Genomic DNA, 26674 nt, shown 5'->3' with positions numbered 1-26674 from the left:
TGCCTTATGATCCAGCAATCCCACTGCTGGGCATACACACTGAGGAAACCAGAAGGGAAAGAGACACGTGTACCCCAATATTCATTGCAGCACTGTTTATAATAGCCAGGACATGGAAGCAACCTAGATGTCCATCAGCAGATGAATGGATAAGAAAGCAGTGGTACATATACACAATGGAGTATTACTCAGCCATTAAAAAGAATACATTTGAATCAGTTCTAATGAGGTGGATGAAACTGGAGCCTATTATACAGAGTGAAGTAAGCCAGAAGGAAAAACATCAATACAGTATACTAACGCATATATATGGAATTTAGAAAGATGGTAACAATAACCCGGTGTACGAGACAGCAAAAGAGACACTGATGTATAGAACAGTCTTATGGACTCTGTGGGAGAGGGAGAGGGTGGGAAGATTTGGGAGAATGGCATTGAAACATGTAAAATATCATGTAAGAAACGAGTTGCCAGTCCAGGTTCGATGCACGATACTGGATGCTTGGGGCTAGTGCACTGGGACGACCCAGAGGGATGGTATGGGGAGGGAGGAGGGAGGAGGGTTCAGGATGGGGAACACGTGTATACCTGTGGTGGATTCATTTTGATATTTGGCAAAACTAATACAATTATGTAAAATTTAAAAATAAAATAAAATTAGAAAAAAAAATAAAAGTTAAAAAAATAAAAATTAAAAAACAAAAAAACATGGGTACATTATTAAATGATGAAAAGAGCACAAAATAGTGTATTGTGAAAGTACAAATATAATTGTGTCTATGAACCAGCAGGGACTTAGTTCCTTCTGAACAATGTGCGTTTTCAGAATATTGTTTTTCATATAGATTTTCTACTTTATCTCTTATAATATATACCAAGTAACTGTTCTTCATATAATTTTTCAAAACAAGTTTAAATGCTTACTGGAAGAAAATATAACTGGTATAAATGACAGGAATAGTCTTTTTAATTCACAAAATCTCTTCTGAACCTCAGAATAATAAAGTCAATGCCATGAATTCCACTATAGCTGTATTTTCAAAATGATATTTCAGGTACTGAATTTACATACAAATTTTATTTATCCTAAGAAAAGAATATATAAGATACATCCAATATTAAAGTAATTTTTAAAATTTCTCATTCTTCTTTCAAAAAGAAAATAAAATGCAATTCATAAGATTTTTATTTTATTTTGTTATCTGAAATATTATATTATAAAAATATTGTTATTTTTACTTAATGTAAGGTTGTATCTATAATGTAATTGCATGACCGCTAATTAATGTACTCATCTTACAGTTATGTTCCTTGATATTTATCATAAATCTGCTTTAAAAATGTTATTTAAAAGGTTTCTTTAATAAAAAATATAATTATTTTGGATGGAGGTAATACAGATAAACTTTTCCTTCCTTTCTACCTTTGCCTACTTTCCAAATTAAACAAAACATTTTAAATTGTGGACATTTTAACAAACTCATATTTTAAAATAATTCACAAGAGGTTGAATTAGAAATAACAACCTTGCTCCTCCCCCAAAAGACATATTGCCCTCTCAGAAATAAGTCCCTAATACATTCTCACATTGAAGCTTCAGCCACAACTGAAGATGAATATTCTGGCAATAGATCATCAGTGGAAATACCTTTTCAAAGAAAGAGTAGATAGCACTTTCTGACTGGAGAAAAATGGTTACAAAATTTGTATATGCTCAGTAGCATTAAAGTGCTGACATTCCTTGTTTTTATGTCCCTGGAAGAAGGACTCTGGAGAATGTGGAACCAATGGAGAATTATTTCTGAAACATGCTGTAGAGTAACCAAAAATTCTTCTTCCTCCTGCTACAAGATTCTCATTTCCTGAATGGGTTAAAAATTTTAGATAACAAAGTTTTTTTTCTTAATGAAAGATTCATTTTAATCATGTCTGAGGCACCCCATTCCAGTACTCTTGCCTGGAAAATCCCATGGATGGAAGAGCCTGGTGGGCTTCAGTCCATGGGGTCGCTAAGAGTCATACTCGACTGGGCGACTTCACTTCCACTTTTCACTTTCATGCATTGGAGAAGGAAATGGCAACCCACTCCAGTGTTCTTGCCTGGAGAATCCCAGGGACGGGGGAGCCTGGTGGGCTGCCGTCTAAGGGGTTGCACAGAGTCGGACACGACAGAAGTGACTTAGCAGCAGCAGAGGACTATAAAATCTTTAGAATAAATTATGAATGCTAACAGGGAAAGGCTGTCAGAGAATTACCAAAATGACCTTAATTTATATTGTTGATTTTAAAACACTTTGCTTTATATCAACTCTCCTTTATTGAAGGCTTAATACTGTTACACTTCACTGACTTGAATAGTGACAATGGGGAAAATGTAGGGGCTAGGTAAAAACACTTAATTGAATTCTTATTTGTAAAATAAAACAATTAGACTACATTCTTTAGAAAGTCCTAGGAATCTATGCTTGTTGTTTAGTCACTAAGTCGTATTATAATCTTTTGCGACCCTGTGGACTGTAGCCGACCAGGCTCCTTTGTCCATGGAATTTCCTAGGCAAGAATACTGGAGTAGATAGCCATTGCCTACTCCAGGGGTCCTCCTGACCCAGGGGTTCAGCCTGGGTTCAGATTCTGAACTCCAGGGGTTCAGATTCTTTATTACTGAGCTACCTGGGAAGCCTAGGAATCTATACTAATCTACTGTTATAACCTCTCTCAGGTAAACGTGTTGTTTTGACAATCCAGGGACTGACAATCTCCCTGGTAATTTCAGTTTCATTTGTTGTAGGCAGAGAAATCAACTCTTGAAAGCTGTATCAGCATGTATAATCACACATAGTAATAATAAAAATTATGTCAGTTGTAGTAATAGATTACTATATTGATGAAATCAGAATTTGTGAGATCAGTTCAATGAAGTGGCACCAATGCAAAGTGATAGTTTTATTTACATGGAGACAGGGTCTCCATGATTAAAGGATATAAAGAGCTAAGCTGCATTCATCTTAACAGCTTTTGAAGGTACTAAAGTGCCAAAGTACCACTGAATATGTGAAACAAGAATACTGTATTGACATCTTGCTTATAAGCTGTAGAGTCAAGTTAATTAAACATTGTTCTGGAGGGATGAGAAGATTTAATTAGTCCAGGGCATTTAGACACTATTAAAAAGTTTAAGTATTCATTCATCAATCTTAGAGCTGTTACTCAATGGTGCACTAATTCACTATCATGGTATTTATACACAAATTAATGGCATTTATAATATAAGTGGTAGAATTAATACAACAATTTTTTAAACATGAATATTGCCTTTAGAAAAAAAAATAATACCCACCAAATTTATTTTACTAAAGTGTTCTGACTGCAGTACACAGATTCTATTACTGCTCTTCTAGTTTTCAGTGTATCAAATTACAACTCATTATTGTTGAAAGATTTTACTCTTTCAACCTATTGTATCTAAAATATTTATATAAACATCACCTGTCTGGCCTGAGAGATGAAAGTCTTACAGTACAGGTTTTTGATTTTTAAAAGAGCTATTTTAAACTTTTAAAATAGCAAATTCATGTATATCACAGTTATTTTAAGAGGTATCTTATATTCTTTCATATAAAACATTTGTAAAGGCTGTGAGGAGAAATAAAATACTCCCACTATCATCCCCATTTTCATAAATTTGATATTTTGAAAAAAAAACACCTGCAATACTTTTTATGCCAAAAATCTTTTGCACTTAGTGTGTTTTTGAATAGTCTCAAGAAAGTGGAAATCATCTGTCTTTCTTTAGAAAAATATCTCCCCCTTTGATGAAATAAGCAAGAGAACCAGCGTTAACTATTAAAGTAGATTTTACAAATTTCAAGACTGAAGTAAGAGCGGTACTTTCTGTTACTAAACATCTGGCTTGGAAGAAGAAATGTGTGAAAACACATTCCCAAGCATACTTTTTCTTGGTAAAGAATATTTGAAAGTGAAAGTGAAAGTCACTCAGTCCTGTCCAACTCTTTGCGACCCCATGGACTATACAGTCCATGGAATTCTCCAGGCCAGAATACTGGAGTGGGTAGCCTTCTCTTCTCCAGGGGATCTTCTCAACCCAGGGATTGAACCCTGGGATCCCAATCCAGGGTCTCCCGCATTGCAGGCAGATTCTTTACCAGCTGAGCCCTAGGGAAGCCCAAAGAATATTTAATTTTAGTATAATCAATGCCTCTTTTTAAATAAGTATAATCTTTGGACTCTTGTCCAGCTACATATATGCTTGGCCACAAGCTCTCACCGACTTAATGGACATGAGTTTGAGTAAGCTCCGGGAGTTGGTGCTGGACAGGGAGGCCTGGCGTGCTGTAGTCCATGGGGTCGCAAAGAGTCAGACATGACTGAGCGACTGAACTGAACTGAAAAAGCTCTTAGAGCAATGTCTTTACTTAAGGTCAGTGAATAATCTCCTCTTATTGCATTCTTCAGTCTTGGTAAGCAAGTCATTTTACAATATGTGAGAAGAAGTCATAATACAAAGTATGTCAGAATACTTCAGTGGAATTCTAAAGTAAAGCTGATACAAAAATATAAAAACACTAAGTTGGTAAGTAGTTAATGATAAACAGGTGGCTTATTTAATTTGCTAGTATAGACTGTCTCAAAGGGTTTTCAATATAAAGCTGCTTTCTTGTGTTATAAATATAATTTATATTAGATATATTCAGAAGTTATCACTTTGAATATAGAGTGTCTGAAATTTCTAAAGGCTTATTCTCTTCTTTGCCAGTGTATAAATTTTAAGAATAATAAGCTCCCCCCCCCCACCACAACTCTTATTTCAGTGAAACTTCAGCTTACATTTACTTGGAATGCAAAATTTGGAGGTACAAATATGACATTCAGTGTATAAAAGTGACATTTTGTGTATAAAAGTGTTTTTTATGACTAAATGATATACTTGCATAGATGAGCAGCAGTATAAAGATAAGTTATCTCTTTCTATTATATTTATTATTTATATTTCCACATGCATTACAAAGAAAAGCACCAAGAGAATGTTTATCTTTTGTATATGTAATAACCACTGATGGATTAAAAAAAGTTTAGAAGTCAACCTGTGTTTCAAATACTGAAGTGTTTTATCAGACTTCCAAAAGTGACACAGAGTTGTGACATCTCTGAAATGTTTGGTCTATTTATATTATTGCCATAATTATAGTCTCATATTATGCTCTGCTTAACTGGTATCATCAATATGAGTACATGTTTTCCAATTTGGCAGAAAGAGGAGCTTCGATTTACATACAAATAATATTAAATTAATGGAAACCTTTGAATGAAGTGAATAAGGGCATACTCAGTTCAGTTCAGTTCAGTCACTCAGTTGTGTCTGACTCTTTGTTCCTTTTCAAATAGTTATATGCAATGGACTGTTTTACTTCATTAAAAAAAAAAGGTGGGGGGTCGCTTAAGGAGAAGTCTGGCTGACGCCTACTATACACAGGTAGTAGTTTATATGGTTTCCCAGTCATAAGGAAAAGGTATGGGGTGGGGACTAGGGAGGGGAGAGGGAGACAGGGAGACAGATCTTATCTTTAAATGAATTGTAAGTTTCTATTTTTTTTTCTGGGTAGGCAAAAAAAGAAAAGGTTTATTTCAATGAAGATGTTAGGAGCCCTTGCTCTAAAACTTAATAAGCAGCTGAAAGTTAATGAAATATTCTTTAAAAGAATGAAAAATCTCATTTCTAAGGCAACCTCATTTCTTTGAATTTTGAAGTTTAAAAAGAGCAGCATTTTTAATGACATAAAAAGCACACTTACATATGAAAATGTCATCTAGAAATTTCAATGTAAATTTGTTGCCACCCACTAATTATAGACACTAAGTAGTCCAGCTTTATAAAAGATTCAATTTCTACTTAAAATTGTACTGCTCACTTAAAAAATACATCTAAAAAGTTACTGTTGAGAGAAAAAATGGCAAAGTTTAATCTACACTAATTAAATCTCAGTCAGCATTTTAAAGGTATTAATTTATCTTTCTTCCATTAATACTTTTAACATATATCTCTTTATGGTTCTAGGTATTTATTTCTGATTTTATTGAAAAAAATAAGTGTGAGTTTATGAAGTGAATTTCCTAATCTTTAAGTTCTTTCTCTGAATGCAAGGTAATGTTAATTGTTAATTCTAAACAATTGATTTTTGTTGTTGAAGTATAGTTGATGTACAGTGTTGTTTTAGTTTTTGGTGTCTGCAAAATAATTAGTCTCTAAGTTGTGTCTGACTCTTTGTGACCTCATATACTGTAGCCTACCAGGCTCCTCTGTCCATGGGATTTCCCAGGCAAGAATACTGGAGTGGGTTGCCATTATCTTCTCCAGGGGATCTTCCTGATTCAGGGATTGAATCCATGTCTCCTCCATTTGAAGGTGGATTCTTTACTGCCGAGCCACCAAGGAAGCCATCTATCTATCTATCTATCTATCTATATATATATATTCTTTTTCAGATTTTTTTCCATTATAGGTTATTACAAGATATTGAATATAGTCCCTGTGCTAAACAGTAGGACCTTGTTTATTTTATATATCATAGCTTGTATCTGTTAATCCCAAACTTTTCATTTATCTTTCCCCTACTTTCATAATCATGTTTGTTTTCTATGTCTGTGGGTTAGTTTCTATTTGTAAATAAGTTCATTTGTATATTTTTTAAGATTTCAAATACAAGTGATATCATATGATATTTGTCTTTCTCTGTCTGAATACCCGTGGTGGATTCATTTTGATATATGGCAAAACCAATACAATAGTGTAAAATAAAATAAATTAAAAAAAATATGACAGTCTCTAGGTCCATCCATGGTGCTGCAAATGACATTACTTCATTCCTTTTTATGACTGAGTAATATTTCACTGTATATATGTACCACATCTGCTTCATCTATTCATCTGTTGACAGACATTTAGGTTGCTTCCATATCTTGGCTACTGTAAATAATGCTGCTCTGAACATTGGGGTACATGTGTCTTTTTGGACTATATATATATATATATATACACATATATACACATCTCAGACACTTTTAATCCACACAGAATATAATCTATCAACTAATCTTATGCATAACTGTTTTTTCCAGAGTTTTCATTCTTGGCAAGATAATGAAGAAACTTCTTGGATTATATATGTTTTTAGATCTAGTAATTAATTACAGCTTGTTTAAAAAGGACAATACGCATTTTGTTATTTTGGTCACTTAATTCTACTGTTTTTCCCATGGTTCCAAATTTAAGTCAAGAAATTGTAATCAGATATTGTCCAATTATAAACCAAGTGAAGTAGGCATAATTTATAATTTACCAAGTGTATATCAGCATAATCAGATTCAAGAGTAATGAATTTAGTGAGAGTTGGAGAAGTAAATGGCAACCTACTCCAGTATTCTAGCCTGGAAAATCCCATGGACAGAGGAGCCTGGTAGGTTACAGTCCATGGGGTCACAAAGAGTCAGACATTACTGAGTGATAGGTCCTATGCATTAATAATGAAGAAAATGTTATCCTCCTACTTAAATTTTTCTCATTTGAAGATGACATCACATCCTTAAAGAAACTCAGTGTGGCATGGCAGGCAAAGCCCTAAGCTAGGAGTGAAGATCCAGATTCTAGTTTTGTGAACTTGAGCAAGTTGCTGATATACACTTGGTAAATCGGATTATGCTGATATACGCTTGGTAAACAACAGAATGAGAAAGACTAGAGGTCTTGTCAAGAAAATTAGAGATAGCAAGGGAATATTTCATGCAAAGATGGGCTCCATAAAGGACAGAAATGGTATGGACCTAACAGAAGCAGAAAATATTAAGAAGAGGTGGCAAAAATACAAAGAAGAACTGTACAAAAAAAGATCTTTAAGACCCAGATAATCACGATGGTGTGATCACTCACCTAGAGCCAGACATCCTGGAATGTGAAGTCAAGTGGGCCTTAGAAATCATCACTACGAACAAAGCCAGTGGAGGTGATGGAATCCCAGGTAAGCTATTTCAAATCCTAAAAGATGATGCTGAGAAAGTGTTGTACTCAATATGGCAGCAAATTTGGAACACTCAGCAGTGGCCACAGGACTGGAAAAGGTCAGTTGTCATTCCAATCCCAAAGAAAGGCAATGCCAAAGAATGCTCACACTACCGCACAATTGCACTCATCTCACACTCTAGTAAAATAATGCTCAAAATTCCCCAAGCCAGGCTTCAGCAATACGTGAACCGTGAACTTCCAGATGTTCAAGCTGGTTTTACAAAAGGCAGAGGAACCAGAGACCAAATTGCCAACATCCGCTGGATCATGGAAAAAGCAAGAGAGTTCCAGAAAAACATCTATTTCTGCTTTATTGACTATGCCAAAGCCTTTGACTGTGTGGATCACAATAAACTGTGGACAATTCTGAAAGAGATGGGAATACCAGACCACCTGACCTGCCTCTTGAGAAACCTATATGCAGGTCAGGAAGCAACAGTTAGAACTGGACATGGAACAACAGACTGGTTCCAAATAGGAAAAGGAGTACATCAAGGCTGTATATTGTCACCCTGCTTATTTAACCTATATGCAGAGTACATCATAAGAAACTCTGGGCTGGAAGAAGCACAAGCTGGAATCAAGATTGCCGGGAGAAATATCAATAACCTCAGATATGCAGATGCATAAGATGACACCACTCTTATTGCAGAAAGTGAAGAACTAAAAAGCCTTTTGATGAAAGTGAAAGACGAGAGTGAAAAAGTTGGCTTAAAGCTCAGCATTCAGAAAACTAAGACCATGGCATCTGGTCTCATCACTTCATGGCAAAGAGATGGATAAACAGTGGCTGAATTTATTTTTTGGAGCTCCGAAATCACTGCAGATGGTGATTACAGCCATGAAATTAAAAGACTCTTACTCCTTGGAAGGAAAGTTTTGACCAACCTAGATTGCATATTAAAAAGCAGAGACATTACTTTGCCAACAAAGGTCCATCTAGTCAAGACTATGGTTTTTCCAGTGGTCATGTATGGATGTGAGAGTTGGACTGTGAAGAAAGCTGAGTGCCAAATAATTGATGCTTTTGAACTGTGGTGTTGAAGAAGACTCTTGAGAGTCCCTTGGACTACAAGGAGATCCAACCAGTCCATTCTGAAGGAGATCAGTCCTGGGTGTTCATTGGAAGGAATGATGCTAAAGCTGAAACTCCAATACTTTGGCCACCTCATGCAAAGAGTTGACTCATTGGAAAAGACCTTGATGCAGGGAGGGATTGGGGGCAGGAGGAGAAGGGGACAACAGAAGATGAGATGTTTGGATGGCATCACTGACTTTATGGACATGAGTTTGAGTAAACTCCAGGAGTTGGTGATGGACAGGGAGGCCTGGTGTGCTGCAATTCATGGGTATGCAGAGTAAGACACGACTGAGCAAATGAACTGAACTGATAAGCGATTAGGTTTAGGAATGCAGCTATACTGTAAATATAAAATGGCCTCTATTTTCATGGAACTTACATTCCAGATGGGTGTCATTTTCTTACTGGATAGTCTCTAAATTCTCTTTCATTTAAAAAATTCTATGATGGTAATGTTGTTTCAGATTGCCAAGAAAGGACATAGGACATGTAGCAATTGTACATTAAGTATGGAAGGAATAAGGGAGAGAATAAACAAACCCATGCACACAGAAGGGCTCAATTTAAAATCGTTTACATAATCATTTTACTAACAAGTCTAACAATGTGTTTCCAATTGATAGTTTAGCAGATGTTTTTCCAATATTTAATATTTCTGCCTGTTTTATTTAAATTTTATTTATTTATTTTTTCTTTAGCAAACTCCTGTGGAAATCTAAGAGGATATCTTTTTATAGATTAAAATAAGCCCTTTTAATTGACAGATTACATAGGCAGCAAGAACATTTTATTAGCTAAGTTCATAGCTTTTTTAAGTAGTTACATAATAAAAATGAAATGGCTTAAGGCTAACATTTTCAAAGTGATGAGTGGGTAGCTGATAAACTAAGTCTGAGTAGGAGAGATGAAAATTCCTACATCATTTGAAATGTTACCTAAACTCAAATATATCCTGTTCTAAAATTTATGATACTTTATGCAAAGCACTTTCACATTCATCATTTCATTTGAACCTCACAAGATTGAGACCACCAGAATTTGAAACAGAAGTAAAAAATAAATAAATAAATGCTATCTTTCCTTGTAAATAATTATTATTAAGGCTCTATTCATTCCCCAGTATGGTCTAGCTGCTAATCTTCAACATCATTGCAACACTAGATGTGTGTTTTCTCTCTTGTTTCCATCCTAACTACCAAATCAACAACAGTACTTTCTGGTAATGTCTATCACCTTTCTTTTTTTCCAGTTCGAGTTAGGAATATGGAAGTAAGAGTACAACTGGGAAGGTTGGCATAATTTGAGTGGGGGTTAGTGTGATCCTTTAAATTTAGTTCTGTTTTATACCAGTCTTTATAAATGTGTGTGTGTGTGTGTGTGTACTCATGTGTGCTTTGTGCATTGAACCTAAATATGCAGTTTTAAAATATCTTCTCAAGTACACACTATCTGATCAACCTTTAATAATTACCATTGGGTTGACTATAAAGTTTCTTCAGATTTTTCTATAACATCTATGGAAAAACCTGAACAAACTTTTTGGCCAACCCAATATGTGTTCCGAAGAAGAAACATTCTGCCCATACTCTATTCACAGGGTCTGTTTTCCTTGATTTATGCTGAGGTCCAAAAAATAATTCAAAGAACAGGAAAAAGGAGAGGAGGGTGGCCAGACTTTCTGGTTCAGAACTAATTTAATAAAATTTTAATTGCAAAATGGCATTGCTTCAAAGCAGTACTTAATGTCCTTATATGTCATAAGAATTCTGGAAAACAAAAAATAGAGTGCTTTAGAATACCTATTTTTTTAGCCACCACCTAGAGGATCATTTTGATAATTTGGCAAGCTGTAAAAGTGAAAAATGGTAGTATTAGAAATAGGCATAATAATATTTTCATTTTTTCTTAATCTCAGATACATGGAATTGAGCTTGACTGTTATGTTTAAGAAGGCAGGTAATAATTGTAAAAAGTTTAGCCTGTTTGTAATTATCATTATTTTCTCCTTTATTGACAAGTGCTCAAGATTGTTTAACCACCATAAAGTCCATTGTGATTTATTATTAGTGAATGATTATTTTCTGAGCTCTTCAGTTTTTTAAATATCCAAGTCTTTTGTTGTTTTAAAATATAAAGCCTTATTCTGTCATTAGGAAGCTGAGAAATAGAATTTTTAACTCTGTCCAATATACTGTCTCATTGTGTCATGGTTAAAGTACCAGTAAGTGCTTCATTATTCTCTAGGGCTGAATATCTTCTGTATTTAAATGAGGATTGACCTCCAAGAAAAAGACAAAAGTAATCAATATTTCATTGAGATATTATACACTGGTAGTTTTTCCAGATGACTTAGCCTTAAGTATCAGCTTATCAAAAATACTGCATCTGTTCCTTCCTTTCCTGTTGGCCTTCATCAATTTTGTCTATACTATTCTAATGGTCTCCACATTGTTCTCCCTGCCTCTGGACTCTTACTTGTTCCCATTCTTCTCAATATTGCCACTATAACTTAACTCCTGTTTGAGATATGATCATGTTATCCATCACTTCAAGTAATCTATATTGACCACAGAATAAAGTGCAAACTCTTTAGTCCTTCACAAAATTCACACAGCCTATTTCTCATTTCCACCATCAATAGTGGCCCTGCAAACACACAACAAATGCACACACGTACACCTTTAACACAAATCATAATATATTTCTTGAATGTTTCAGGGAATTTTACTAGTCAATGCCTTTATTATTACAGAGAGGAAATCAAATAAAACTGCTTGGTATTTTAATTAAATTAAGGAGTTCAAACACTGAACTAGAGGAAGATTTTAAGTAAGCAAATCTCTGCCTTCTAGCCCTTGAATTTCATACTCACCCACTCAGGCCACCTGTTATCTGACTAGTTTTTAGCTCAAAGAAGATAATTCCAGAGCAGCCTTTTGATGGTTTTCTAAGGATTAGAAAAACTTCATATATAGCATATTCATTCTGATCTAAAAGTAAAAACAAAAACAAAAACAAAAAACCAAGGAAGCAAACAACCGAAAACCAGAGTATCATAGGGCAGTAATAACAAATTCAGTTCAGTTCAGTCACTCAGTCGTGTCCGACTCTTTGCGACCCCATGTATCCCAGCACGCCAGGCCTCCCTGTCCATCACCAACTCCGAGAGTTCACTCAGACTCACGTCCATCAAGTCAGTGATGCCATCCAGCCATCTCATCCTCTGTCGTCCCCTTCTCCTTCTGCCCCCAATCCCTCCCAGCATCAGATCTTTTCCAGTGAGTCAACTTTTCGCATGAGGTGGCCAAAGTACTGGAGTTTCAGCTTTAGCATCATTCCTTCCGGTGAACACCCAGGACTGATCTCCTTCAGAATGGACTGGTTGGATCTCCTTGCAGTCCAAGGGACTCTCAAGAGTCTTCTCCAACACCAAAGTTCAAAAGCATCAATTCTTCAGCACTCAGCTTTCTTCACAGTCCAACTCTCACATCCATACATGACCACAGGAAAAACCATAGCCTTGACTAGACGAACCTTTGTTGGCAAAGTAATGTCTCTGCTTTTCAATATGCTATCTAGGTTGGTCATAACTTTCCTTCTAAGGAGTAAGCGTCTTTTAATTTCATGGCTGCAGTCACCACCTGCAGTGATTTTGGAGCCCAAAAAGATAAAGTCTGACACTGTTTCCACTGTTTCCCCATCTATTTCCCATGAAGTGATGGGACCAGATGCCATGATCTTCATTTTCTGAATGTTGAGCTTTAAGCCAACTTTTTCACTCTACTCTTTTACCTTCATCAAGAGGCTTTTTAGTTCCTCTTCACTTTCTGCCATAAGAGTGGTGTCATCTGCATATCTGAGGTTATTGATATTTCTCCCGGCAATCTTGATTCCAGCTTGTGCTTCTTCTAGCCCAGCGTTTCATAAGCCCTTTTTTTGGGAGACATGATTTTCCACATTTCTCTTTAAAAACTCTCATGAGTAACTCTTTCAGCAATTAATAAATCCTCATGAAAGAAAAAAAGTCTATATTGGAATTCAAAAGTTGTCACACCTGTGGATCATAATGAATTTTGTTTTCAAATGATTTCTTAGCAGTGATTTTTTTCAATGTGCATAAAAATGGAAATATTTTTGCATTTTAAAGCTCAGATTATCTTTTTATTTTCCTTTTCAAAAATGGGTCTTTTCTTCCCTCAGAAAGCAGAAGTGAAACACATTTCTAATTTTAGCATGGAATAATGGCTGTGGACAAGTGAAGGTGATTATAGCACAAGGTTAAGGAGAATTCCAAATGTTAAAGACAGAGCTGTTTTGCTTAATCATTTTGCTAGATTAATCCATTTCATTTATATGGATTTTTTGCCTAATATATCTTAGGAATCCACAGACAAAACTTATGATTGCAGGCAAATGATTTTCAGAGTTAATATTTACCTACTCACTGTTAGATCTGATTATCAAAACACCCTTTAAACACTTTAAAAATCTCTCAGCATTACAATAGTTCTTCATATTTTTTACAATTCTACTTCTTTGGATTTTTGTTCAGTGAAATGATCAAGATGTCAGGGTTTAAACTATTTCTATGTCTGGCATCTTGGGAAGCTACAACAACCATTTGAGGTCATTATATATTACTTGATGACTCATTATTTCACTGTACTACAATGAACTCAAGGGAATAAAAGGAATAATGTAAGTACCAAAAGTCCTTAAACTGAAACTGTCAAGGAGAAAACAAAATAACCTTTCAACAAGCACATGCTAAACTAAGTACAACACATTAAGAGAAAATTAGACCATTCCAAGGGTCTCTTTCTACCCTTGAGCCTATAAATAAAGATTGGTTACCTCTTTGGTGTTCCTTGGAATTCTTCCACTGATGTAAATGACAGATTAGATATTTGAATAAAAACAAGAAGACTCATGCATTTTAGAAGGATGTACAAATACAAACATTGAAGCTAAAAAAACAGAGGATTTAATGACAAGTTGTACTGCCAGATACTTCCAACTAAAGAAAGTCGAAATTTTTTGAGCTTAATTTGTCTAATATTTATAAGAAGGAATATGTTTGTACCTATATCACATGTATACAACCTTTTCAACTGGCTAACAACAGATATATTAAGTAATCCAGAAAATCTGCTACTGAATATGCAAACTCACATTATGAATTTTTCTCATAATTATCCCACTAGATTATTTATAATACATCTATGTTGAGGAAAATGTTAATATAATATTTAGAAAGCCAGTAGTCTGCTCGTTTTATGGACACAAAGTAGAAGCAATGAGCATATAGGCAGCAATGAGCACAGTGCCTCCTATATTTACTTGTAATCATACTAACCATAGTTCCATATTTCTCTAAAGTTTAGATAACTATGATTTTACACTCAGGGTCCATGGTGAACTGAGTATGAAACTGTGAAATGGGATCTAAGATCTACCACATTCTTAGAACACAGTAATGAATAGAGTATCAAGAAGACTACCTGGTAGAGAGCAGAATTTAGTCAGAAACCATAGGTTCTAGAACCACCACTGCTTTTAATACACATTTGACTTTAGGTAAACACTCCATTATAACTCAATCACATATTTGTTAAGCAGATATATATACTTGAAAAGATTATTGGGGGCTCAAATGAAATAACAGATATAATTTTTAAGGTTAAGACTATGTAGTATAAAGTATCTCTTATTGTGCTATACATTTTGACCTAAGAACATTGATCAGCCTCAAAAACCTACCACAAATATATTTCAAATTTTTCAATTTACGAAAATATGAGTAGAAACACAATGAGAAACCTGTTTGAAGTGAGAAAGTGGATAAGGAAAAGGGATGCCAGATTATACATTTTTCCTTTTTCTCCTGCCTCCTGCAGATATAGAGAAAAACAAATTCTTAAAAATGTCTCACTTCTTTTTTAAAGTCATTACTGTGAGTTCAGCAGTTTCCCTAAAAAGTTTGTTGTTTAACATGAGAAATGGTAGTCTTTGAAGAGTTTCAAATTTTAAATGTTGCCATAGAAACACAGCTTAATACACTGGATAGAATGAACCATATACAACTCATTTTTTTTTCCCTCCTGATAAGGATTTTCTTAGGAGAATATCTTGGTAAAACTAGACTATAAAATAGGTGGAAAGATATGGCATGAAGCTCTTTGCTGGGTTGTCATTGCAGATCCTGGTCCTTGTTTAACCACAAATATATTTGTTTGTGTGTTTAAAAGATGTCTCTGCACTACCCTGCAAAACTACTGTCAGGAAAAACACTACTGAGAACAGAGCTATTCTCTCTATTGCCTGTAACAAGCTGGGAGTTCAAAGAGTCATCAAATATAGCCTTGAAGCAGCCAGAGGCTAGTGTGTTTTCTTATTAGGATATATACATATATATATATATATATATATATATTTAAAATAAATGTTTTGAGATATCTAGAAACCAAACATTTTAGTTATGAAAGTAGAGGATTTGAGACTCCTTTTGGTCTTTGTGGTAAATATTATAAATAACATACATATATAGCATGTGAAATTTAAGAAACAAAAGAGAAAGGATGTAAAGATTCCAAGTTATTTTAACACTCATACAGAATGACTTTTAAACTTCTACATATTTGCTACTTAACATTGAGATTTTACATTGAAAATAAAACCTCATATTGTCATATGATGCTAGACAGTCTGTAATAAGAATAGTAGAATTCAAGAATACCAAATGCCAAATGATGAATGCCTTTCTCCTTTTCTGAACTTATTTGCATGCCCTCCATTAGGGATGGAAATCCTGAGATGAAGCAGTGGTTGGGGGGCTTTTTTGAGTTTATATGAAGGAAAAGTTGAGTTGTAACAATCCTAGATTTCTTAACCTTACTTTCAAAGTCTTGGTTTGTTTACTTTAATATCATATATGTCTTTTTTTTTTTTTTTTTACAGTCCAAAGCTCTTGAAAACATGGACTGCTTCATGAGTTTGTGTGTCACTGTTATGCAGGGGCCATGCTAATTGTCTCTGTATCATGCCAATTTTAGTATAGGTGCTGCTGAAGCGAGCATTCATATTTGTTAAATTTATCAATCCATATATTTTCCATCAAATCTATTAAATATAGTCATAGGAACATAAAGATACAAATGAAGTTTAAAATAAAAATTTTAATAATTTAGTGAAATAATTTAATTCTTAGTGTTTTTATTTTCTTAGAATTTATCATTTAATATAAAGTTTACTGCAAACTGAAGTTAATTCCTAATTCATTCAGATCACTAAAGTGAGAGTCAGTGAATTATTACCTTAGGCCAATTATAGTTCTTTGGCAATCTTAAGAGTTAATATAGCTTTTCAAGTTTGTCTACTTGACAACTAGGGAAGAGCTTTTGCCCTGAAAATATCTGGCTCACTAATAGAGAGTCATCCCTGATATCTCAGTTGGTAATGAATCTGCCTGTAATGCAGGAGACCCTAGTTCCATTCCTGGGTCAGGAAGATCCACTGGAGAAGGAATAGACAACTCATTCCAGTATTTTTGGGCTTCCCTTGTGGCTCAGCTGGTAAAGAATCTGCCTGCAATGTGGGAGACCTGGGTTCAATCCCTGGGTTGGGAAGATCCTCTGGAGAAGGAAAAGGCAGTGCTCTGCCTGGAGAATTCCAAGGGATGCATTCCAAGAGTCGGACACGACTGAGCGACTTGCACTTCACTTCAATAGAGAATCATAGAATTTTTAAAGCCCAATTACACATGTGGAATTAGCACTTTAACTAACTCCTGATGATCTTAAGGATGCAATCAGATAAGCCTCCTGATGCATATTAATCTTGTAATAGTTAAGTGAAGATAACCTTCTTTCATAGCTATGCTGTTCATGTTTCTTTTAATAATGAAAATTTAAGGCAGGAAACACCAAATAATCCAGCTAAGAACAGCAAATTGTAACACAGTTCAATAATCTTAACTTCAGCATTTTAAATTTAATATATATGTGTATGTATGGCTGCTGAGTTTTCCAAAGTCATATTTGAAAATCCACAGAATATGTATGGAAGTGTTAGTTGGTCAGTTGTATCTGACTCTCTGCGACTCCATGGACTATATAGCCTTCCAGTCTCCTCTGTCTATGGGATTTCCCAGGCAAAAATACTGGAGTGGGTTGCCATTTCCTCTCTAGGGGATCTTCCTGATCCAGTGATCAAATCTGGGTCTCCTATATCGCAGGAAGATTCTTTACCATCTGGGCCATGTGTCAGTGTCTCAATTTGAGGCTGCCTGTACACGTTGTGAATACTCTTTTTTTGTTGTAGAGATGAAGTCATTTTAGTAAAATTCTTTGCATAACATCTAAGTTCATGTTATTTTTATTTCATTTTGTTAGGTTCTCATTAGTTATTTATTCTATACATAGCAATGTATGTGTCAATCCCAATCAAACTCTTGGTATCCATATGTTTCTTCTCTAAGTCTGAATATTCTTAATGTATATATTACCTGTAACTATTTAAAACTATGTATGTAATTATATTCATTTAATCTTTGTATCAAAGCTGTTATCCCCATTTTAAAGGTGAGAAATATTTCATTTTATAGGAAAGCTAAGTAAATTGCCTAAGTTCATATAGCTAGCATATTACTTTAAAAATTATTTTGTATAAATAAATGCTAATGTGTGATGTTACTTTGGAGAAGGCAGTGGCACCCCAGTAGAGTACTCTTGTCTGGAGAATCCCATGGATGGAGGAGCCTGGTGGGCTGCAGTCCATGGGGTCACCAGGAGTCTACTTAATCCAAAATATAAAATGGAATTGGAATTTTTAAGTGATTTTATCCAAGTGATATGAAATACTATTTTACAGAATATTTCGAATAAACTTTAATTCTGTAATCCAAGTTACTTTACTTTTCAGATTTAACACTTCTCTCTTATAAAGGTAAATGCTCTTGATGAGTTTTTTTTCTTCCTTGTTTCTTCTTTGCCTATGTCTAACAGAATCCTGACATTTAGGGTACATATTTACGTACATCAGTAGTGACCTTTTTCATTTCTGAACTTTAGAAAGGAAAAGATAAATGTTTGGGTCCTGTCATCGCTCATTTTCTATGAACAGACTCTATGACAAGTGCATATCAGTCTCATTGCCAAGTATGTTGCAGGTGAATGCAACTGTCTATGTAGGTCTTCCTCAACTTACAATGGGGTCATGTTCCCAAACACACTGTAAGTTGAAAATATTATAAGTCAAAAATTCATTTAATACACCTAACCTACTAATACACTTAATCATAGCTTAGCCTAGCCTACTCTAAAGTTGCTCAGAACAAATACATTAGCCTGCAATGGGCAAAATCATCTAACACAAAGCCTATTTTATAAAAAAATGCTTAATATCTCATGTAACTTACTACTGTACTGAAAGTGAAAAACAGACTGGTTGTAAGCATATCAGTTATTTATGCTTGTGATCATGGGTGATGGCTGAATGGGAGCTGACTCTTGCCCAGCCTCAAGAGAGGGTAACACTATATACTGCTAGCCCAGGAAAAAATAAAAATTCAAAATTTGAACTATGGTTTCTACTGAATTTGAATTGCTTTTGCACCATTGGTAAAGTTGAAAAAAATCATTAAGTTAGAGGACTGTCTGTATTTTTAAAGAAGAGATGGTAATGGTATCTGAATATTTTTTTACTTTCCAGTGAACTGCCAACTATGAAGAATGGTAATGCCTGAGCCCGATACTGTATGTGCCAAATTCTTAAAAATATGGTCTCTCTCAATAATGTCAATGACTAACATTTAATAATTTAAATGATCAAAGAAATATTCTAAAAGTTTTATGGTATTTCAAAAGAACTACACAGTAAGGAATATGGCATATTTTCTAAGCCATCATAGACAAACTTAACAACTACAGAAATAAACACCATATTGTTGTACAATGTCAATCATGGTGGAAATGTAAAAATAACTGAATTAACAGTTAAAGCAAATGTGAAATCTAAAGCAGTCTATGCTACAAACTCAAATCTTCTGAATTTTCAGTCTATCAATTAAAAAGCACAGAAAATCTGTAAGAGAAAAATACTCATTTTCATATTTGTTATTGAGATTAATAATAATTTTTATGTAATTTGGGGATTGGACGTCTGAGATCTGAGAACAAGGCATATAACTACAAATATATTTACATAGAATTGCTTTTGTCATTTTAATTAGATTTTCATTTAAACTGATCTTAAGTTGTTGAAATTTGTCAAAAACCATTCATACATTTTGATAAAGAAAGCATTCTAGGATTTTTTCCCTTCTGTGTATACCAGTGGGCATACATGAAAACTTAAATGCATGAAAATTTAAATGTTAATCTTCAGCTAGATTCCGCCCACGGTGTGTTAAGAACTGTATAGAAACAGTTTCACAAAATGAAAGACTTTAGATACATCTTAAGTAAAATCATTGACCAAAAAAATCAAAGGACATAAGTCTGATGATGATTGGAGAAGGAAATGGCAACCCACTCCAGTGTTCTTGCCTGGAGAATCCCAGGGATGGCAGAGCCTGGTGGGCTGCCATCTATGGGGTCGCACAGAGTCGGACATGATTGAAGTGACTTAGCAGCAGCAAGTCTGATGATAAGGCTAGTCCATGGTTTATGTGGCATGCCACCATGCAAATATATGAAACCAAAAATAGATATTCACTGAATGCATCCAGTAACTTTAAATGCGCAACATTTTAAGTCTATCCTTTATTCAGATCTGTTCTTAGTTAAACTCATGCATTAATTATTAAAAAAACAAACAGACTAGTTTTGTGGGGAAAAAAAAAGAATATTTTGGTCTGGAATGCATTTTATTCAGGCAAAGTGCTTAAAAGCAAACACATAGCCCACTCATAATAGCAGTCTCTGGGTTTGGTTGCAGGGGGTATTAATCATCTATCTGCCACAAATATATATACTTAATGAGAAATTTGATATATTGCATAAATTTCAATTTGGTCAATACACAGTCATTATATACAATGAATCCACACTATTAGATTAGTAAACAGCATAAAGTATGTTATTGCATGCACTCAGAAGAAGAAAAATCAATTGTCTTTTAACTGTACAACTGCTTAAGTGCTTATTTCAGGGTAAGTATGCCCTGCTTTGGGCTTCCCTGGTGGCTCAGACCATCTGCCTGGAGTGCAGGAGACCTGGGTTGGGAAGATCCCCTGGAGGAGGGCATGGCAACGCACTCCAGTATTCTTGCCTGGAGAATCCCCATGGACAGAGGAGCCTGATGGACTACAGTCCGTGGTGTCACAAAGAGTCAGACACAACTGAGTGACTTTCACTCACTTACTTATGCTCTGCTTTGGGGCAAAAGTCAGTATGATATTGACATAGTTAATGAAGACCAAACACAAAAGAATGATTTTCTGAGCATAAAAATGGAAAACTTTATGCAGTAAATTTCTATAGGAGCTGTTTCAGCTTTTCTGTGTACAAGCTGTATGATCTTGGGCCAGTGATTTAACCTCTCTGTGATTATTTCGTTATCTTTTAAATAGGGATACTAGCAAAACTTATAAAAGGTTGTTGGAAGAGATAATGGAAAATGCATGTAATGCTCTTAGAATGATGCTGAGCATATAGTAAATGTACAATGAATGTGAGCTGTTATCAGTGCAAAACACTCCTAGTTTGTTGCACAAAAGTATTCTTTCAACTCAGGTCTTAAAAGATAGAAATGTATATATTCATCTATTAAATAGTTAACTATATCTTCTTGAAAGTACTACTCAAAAGTAAATTCTAACTAAAAGTCTCTAAAAAACTGACTTGGTTCCTAGTACATAGAGGAGAAATGAAGATTGCAAGGAAAGTTTGGGAGCTCAGAGGTTCAACTAATTCATGGTCTTTAGGTTAGGAGAGTCTGGAAATAACACAAGCATGTAACTTTCAACCTAAGATATTTGAAAGAAAATATCTCTTAAAATTTTAATCTTACAAATAAAGCTAAGTACTACATTCAGACATAAATAATTGCCTGGTAATAAATTATTGTTATGCCAAGCCCACCATTTATTTTTTCTGTGCAAAGAAAACTTTAAAAAGAAAATATATAATCTTGTTTGGCCAACATTTAATGGGAAAAGTTGAAACTGTTTTTTTTTTTTCTTTTTAATTGAAGTATAGTTGACTTACAATATTATATTAATTTGAAATTGGCATTCTTAATAATTATGTCAATAGCATGGCTCATACGGGCTTACATAATGATTGATTATGCTCAATTCAATGACTCATAATTCATCTGATCATCAAAATTCTAATTAATAGACCAAGAGGGCATTTAGTAATGGTTTGGGCACTATTATATAAATCACCAGGGAATTAGACTTTATGTTTTTCTACTACAATGAAAGAGCTCTAATATGCAAAACTGCTCATCAAATTAAGGTAATATTTCACATGATGAGAACTCTAATTTATTACCAGGATCAAGACCATCCCCATGGAAAAGAAATACAAAAAATCAAAACTGTCTAGGGAGGCCTTACAAATAGCTGTGAAAAGAGAGAATTGAAAAGCAAAGGACAAAAGGAAAGATATAAGCATCTGAATGCAGAGTTCCAAAGAAGAGCAAGAAGAGATAAGAAAGCCTTCCTCAGCGATCAATGCAAAGAAATAGAGGAAAACAACAGAATGGAAAACACTAGAGATCTCTTCAAGAAAATTAGAGACACCAAGGGAACATTTCATGCAAAGATGGGCTCAATAAAGGACAGAAATGGTATGGACTTAACAGAAGCAGAAGATATTAAGAAGAGGTGGCAAGAATACACAGAACTGTACAAAAAAGATCTTCACGACAGAGATAATCACAATGGTACGATCACCCACTTAGAGCCAGACATCCTGGAATGTGAAGTCAAGTGGGCCTTAGAAAGCATCACTATGAACAAAGCTAGTGGAGGTGATGGTGTTCCAGTTGAGCTATTTCAAATCCTAAAAGATGATGCTGTGAAACTGCTGCACTCAATATGCCATCAAATTTAGAAAACTCAGCAGTGGCCACAGGACTGGAAAAGGTCAATTTTCATTCCAATCCCAAAGAAAGGCAATGCCAAAGAATGCTAAAACTACCGCACAATTGCACTAATCTCACATGCTAGTAAAGTAATGCTCAAAATTCTCCAAGCTAGGCTTCAGCAATATGTGACCCGTGAACTTCCAGATGTTCAAGCTGCTTTTAGAAATGTCAGAGGAACCAGAGATCAAATTGCCAACATCCACTGGATCATGGAAAAAGCAATAGAGTTCCAGAAAAATATCTATTTCTGCTTTATTGACTATGCCAAAGCCTTTGACTGTGTGGATCACAATAAACTGTGGACAATTCTGAAAGAGATGGGAATACCAGACAACCTGACCTGCCTCTTGAGAAACCTATATGCAGGTCAGGAAGCAACAGTTAGAACTGGACATGGAACAACAGACTGGTTCCAAATAGGAAAAGGAGTACATCAAGGCTGTATATTGTCACCCTGTTTATTTAACCTATATGCAGAGTACATCATAAGAAATGCTGGGCTGGAAGAAGCACAAGCTGGAATTAAGATTGCTGGGAGAAATATCAATAACCTCAGATATGCAAATGACACCACCCTTATGGCAGAAAGTGAAGAGGAACTAAAAAGCCTCTTGATGAAGGTAAAAGAGGAGGGTGAAAAAGTTGCCTTAAAGCTCAACATTCAAAAAATGAAGATCATGGCATCTGGTCCCATGGGAAACAGATGGGGAAACAGTGGAAACTGTGTCAGACTTTATATCTTTGGGCTCCAAAATCACTGCAGATGGTGATTGCAGTCATGAAATTAAAAGACGCTTACTCCTTGGAAGGAAAGTTATGACCAACCTAGATAGCGTATTAAAAATCAGAGACATTACTTTTCCAACAAAGGTCTGTCTAGTCAAGGATATGGTTTTTCCAGTGGTCACATATGGATGTGAGAGTTGGACTGTGAAGAAAGCTGAGTGCCCAAGAATTGATGCTTTTGAACTGTGGTGTTGGAGAAGACTCTTGAGAATCCCTTGGACTGCAAGGAGTTCCAACCAGTCCATTCTAAAGAAGATCAGTCCTGGATGTTCATTGGAAGGAATGATGCTGAAGCTGAAACTCCAGTACTTTGGCCACCTCATGCAAAGAGTTGACTCATTAAAAAAGACCTTGATGCTGTGAGGGATTGGGGGCAGGAGGAGAAGGGGACGACAGAGGATGAGATGGCTGGATGGCATCACTGACTCGGTGGACGTGAGTTTGAGTAAACTCTGGAAGTTGGTGATGGACAGGGAGGCCTGGCATGCTGCAATTCATGGGGTCACAAAGAGTCGGACATGACTGAGCAATTGAACTGAACTGAACTGAAATATAATTCTTAGCTTAATTTGTAAGATTAAAATCCACCCTATAATTGCTATCATTTTTATCAGTTTTTACAGTGACATCTTACCTATTAAAAAGTACTTTTTAAAAAACACGTTGAAAGGACATGGATTTAAAAAAGGCAAATTAGTCCTGCACTCTTGTATATCTCAAAAATTGACACCAATACAGAAAATATACCACACACACTTTTTGCATAAAACAGGCATGTTTAGTTTCAACCTAAATCATTTGAAAGAAAATATCTCTTCATGCCACGCTATGTCATCAATACCACTAATCTGCAAAAATTACTTGGTTAAGAAAATAGTCTGAACGATGTATCATATATATAATATGTTTTATTTGAAGTATAAGTTGATTGTTTGTAAAGTATGTAATATTACTTGAAATAGCTAAATGATTCCAAAGAGGTATTGTGACTATAATCTCCCTTCCATTTTGAATTTTAGACTCTTCCCAAGATTGCCAAATTCAGACTTAAATTGAAGTAAGTGGGGAAAACTACTAGACCATTCAGGTATGACCTAAATCATATCCCTTATGGTTATACAGTGGAAGTGAGAAACAGATTTAAGGGACTAGATCTGATAGACAAAGTGCCTGATGAACAATCGATGGAGGTTCATGACATTGTACAGGAGACAGGGATCAAGAAAAAGAAATGCAAAAAAGCAAAATGGCTGTCTGAGGAGGCCCTAAAAATAGCTGTGAAAAGAAAAGAAGCAAAAAGTAAAGGAGAAAAATAAAGATATACCCACTTGAATGCAGAGTTCCAAAGAATAGCAAGGAAAGATAAGAAAGCCTTCCTCAGTGATCAATGCAAAGAAATAGGGGAAAACAATAGAATGGGAAAGATTAGAGATCTCTTCAAGAAAATTAAAGATACCAAGGGAATATTTCATGCAAAGATGGCCTCAAAAAGGACAGAAAATGTATGGACCGAACAGAATCAGAAGATATTAAGAAGAGGTGACAAGAATACAAGAACTGTACAAAAAAGATCTTCACAAGATCCAGATGGTGTGATCACTCACCTAGAGCCAGATATCCTGGAATATGAAGTCAAGTGGGCCTTAGGAAGCATCACTACAAACAAAGCTAGTGATGGTGATGGAATTCCAGTTGAGCTATTTCAAATCCTGAAAGATGATGCTGTGAAACTGCTGCACTCAATATGCCAGCAAATTTGGAAAACTCAGCAGTGGCCACAGGACTGGAAAAAGTCAGTTTTCATTCCAATCCCAAAGAAAAGCAATGCCAAAGAATGCTCAAACTACCACACAATTGCACTCATCTCACATGCTAGTAAAGTAATGCTCAAAATTCTCCAAGCCAGGCTTTAGCAATATGTGAACCGTGAACTTCCAGATGTTCAAGTTGGCTTTAGAAAAGGCAGAGGAACCAGAGATCAAATTGTCAACATCCACTGGATCATGGAAAAGGAATAGAGTTCCAGAAAAACATCTATTTCTGCTTTATTGACTATGCCAAAGCCTTTGACTGTGTGGATCACAATAAACTGTGGACAATTCTGAAAGAGATGGGAATACCAGACCACCTGACCTGCCTCTTGAGAAACCTATATGCAGGTCAGGAAGCAACAGTTAGAACTGGACATGGAACAACAGACTGGTTCCAAATAGGAAAAGGAGTACATCAAGGCTGTATATTGTCACCCTGCACATTTAACTTATATGCAGAATACATCATGAGAAATGGTGGGCTGGAAGAAACACAAGCCGGAATCAAGATTGCCGGGAGAAATATCAATAACCTCAGATATGCAGATGACACAACCCTTATGGCAGAAAGCGAAGAAGAACTAAAAAGCCTCTTGATGAAAATGAAAGAGGAGAGTGAAAAAGTTGGCTTAAAGCTCAACATTCAGAAAACTAAGATCATGGCATCCGGTCCCACCACTTCATGGCAAATAGATGGGGAAACAGTGGAAACAGTGGCTGACTTTATTTTTGGGGGCTCCAAAATCACTGCTGATGGTGATTGCAGCCATGAAATTAATAGATGCTTACTCTTTGGAAGGAAAGTTATGACCAACCTAGCCAGCATATTGAAAAGCAGAGACATTACTTTGCCAAGAAAAGTCTGTGTAGTCAAGGCTATGATTTTTCCAGTAGTCATGTAATGATGTGAGAGTTGGACTATAAAGAAAGCTGAGTGCAAAATTATTGATGCTTTTGAACTGTGGTGTTGGAGAAAGAAGACTCTTGAGAGTCCCTTGGACTGCAAGCAGATCCAACCAGTCCATTGTAAAGGGTATCAGTCCTGGGTGTTCATTGGAAGGACTGATGTTGAAGCTGAAACTCCAATACTTTGGCCACCTGATGGGAAGGGCTGACTCATTTGAAAAGACCCTGATGCTGGGATAGACTGAGGGCAGGAAGAGAAGGGAACAACAGAGGATGAGATGGTTGGATGGCATCACCGACTCAATGGACACAATTTTGTGTAAACTCCGGGAGTTGGTGATGGACAGGGAGGCCTGGCATGCTTGCGGTTCATGGGGTCGCAAAGAGTTGAACACAACTGAACGACTGAACTGAACTGACACATCTTTTAAATAATTATAGAATTTTGGTCCTTTAGGGGTTGGTTTCCTTCACAGCATCTCTGAGAGATAAATAATTTTTTTTAATTTAAAAATGTGTGGGTGAATTGTAAATCAGAGTACTTGTCATTTTGAATTAGGATGATTAATTTCAAGTACTGTTAAAACGTGTTCAGAAAGTACTGTCAAACCTATTGTGGAAGGCTCTTGTTAAGAGGATGTATTTTACTCTAAAAGGAGCACAGGCTAGGCATCTATGTTAGGAGGATAAACCCATTATCATTCTCATTCAGAAAAAATTCTGAGAAAGAAAAAAATGATAAGACTTTTTATTGAGAATCTATTAAAACCCTTCCTTTATTTACTATACATAATAAATCTAAGGTAGTGTTTATATTCTGAATATATGCATATACTGTTCTTCATTATCAGTGAAGTTCTAGTATGTCCTGTCTTCCAATTGGGCAGATATAGGTGATAATTTTTACCAAAAGAAAGTAAA

At 35.4% G+C, this 26674-nt stretch overlaps 1 protein-coding gene and 1 non-coding gene across 2 annotated transcripts in view; both read right to left on the bottom strand.

The window, feature by feature from the left end:
- HTR2C (5-hydroxytryptamine receptor 2C) overlaps positions 1 to 26674 on the bottom strand; it is a 349694-nt gene that overhangs the window by 231988 nt on the left and 91032 nt on the right. The window lies entirely within an intron of this gene.
- LOC139181773 (U6 spliceosomal RNA) lies at positions 16125 to 16231 on the bottom strand. The gene has a single exon (XR_011565515.1). It is a non-coding gene; the product is annotated as a U6 spliceosomal RNA (small nuclear RNA).

Source organism: Bos indicus, chromosome X (genome assembly GCF_029378745.1).
Source record: "Bos indicus isolate NIAB-ARS_2022 breed Sahiwal x Tharparkar chromosome X, NIAB-ARS_B.indTharparkar_mat_pri_1.0, whole genome shotgun sequence".
In the NCBI taxonomy this organism is placed as follows: domain Eukaryota; kingdom Metazoa; phylum Chordata; class Mammalia; order Artiodactyla; family Bovidae; genus Bos; species Bos indicus.
This window is presented reverse-complemented; position numbering and strand designations above follow the sequence as displayed.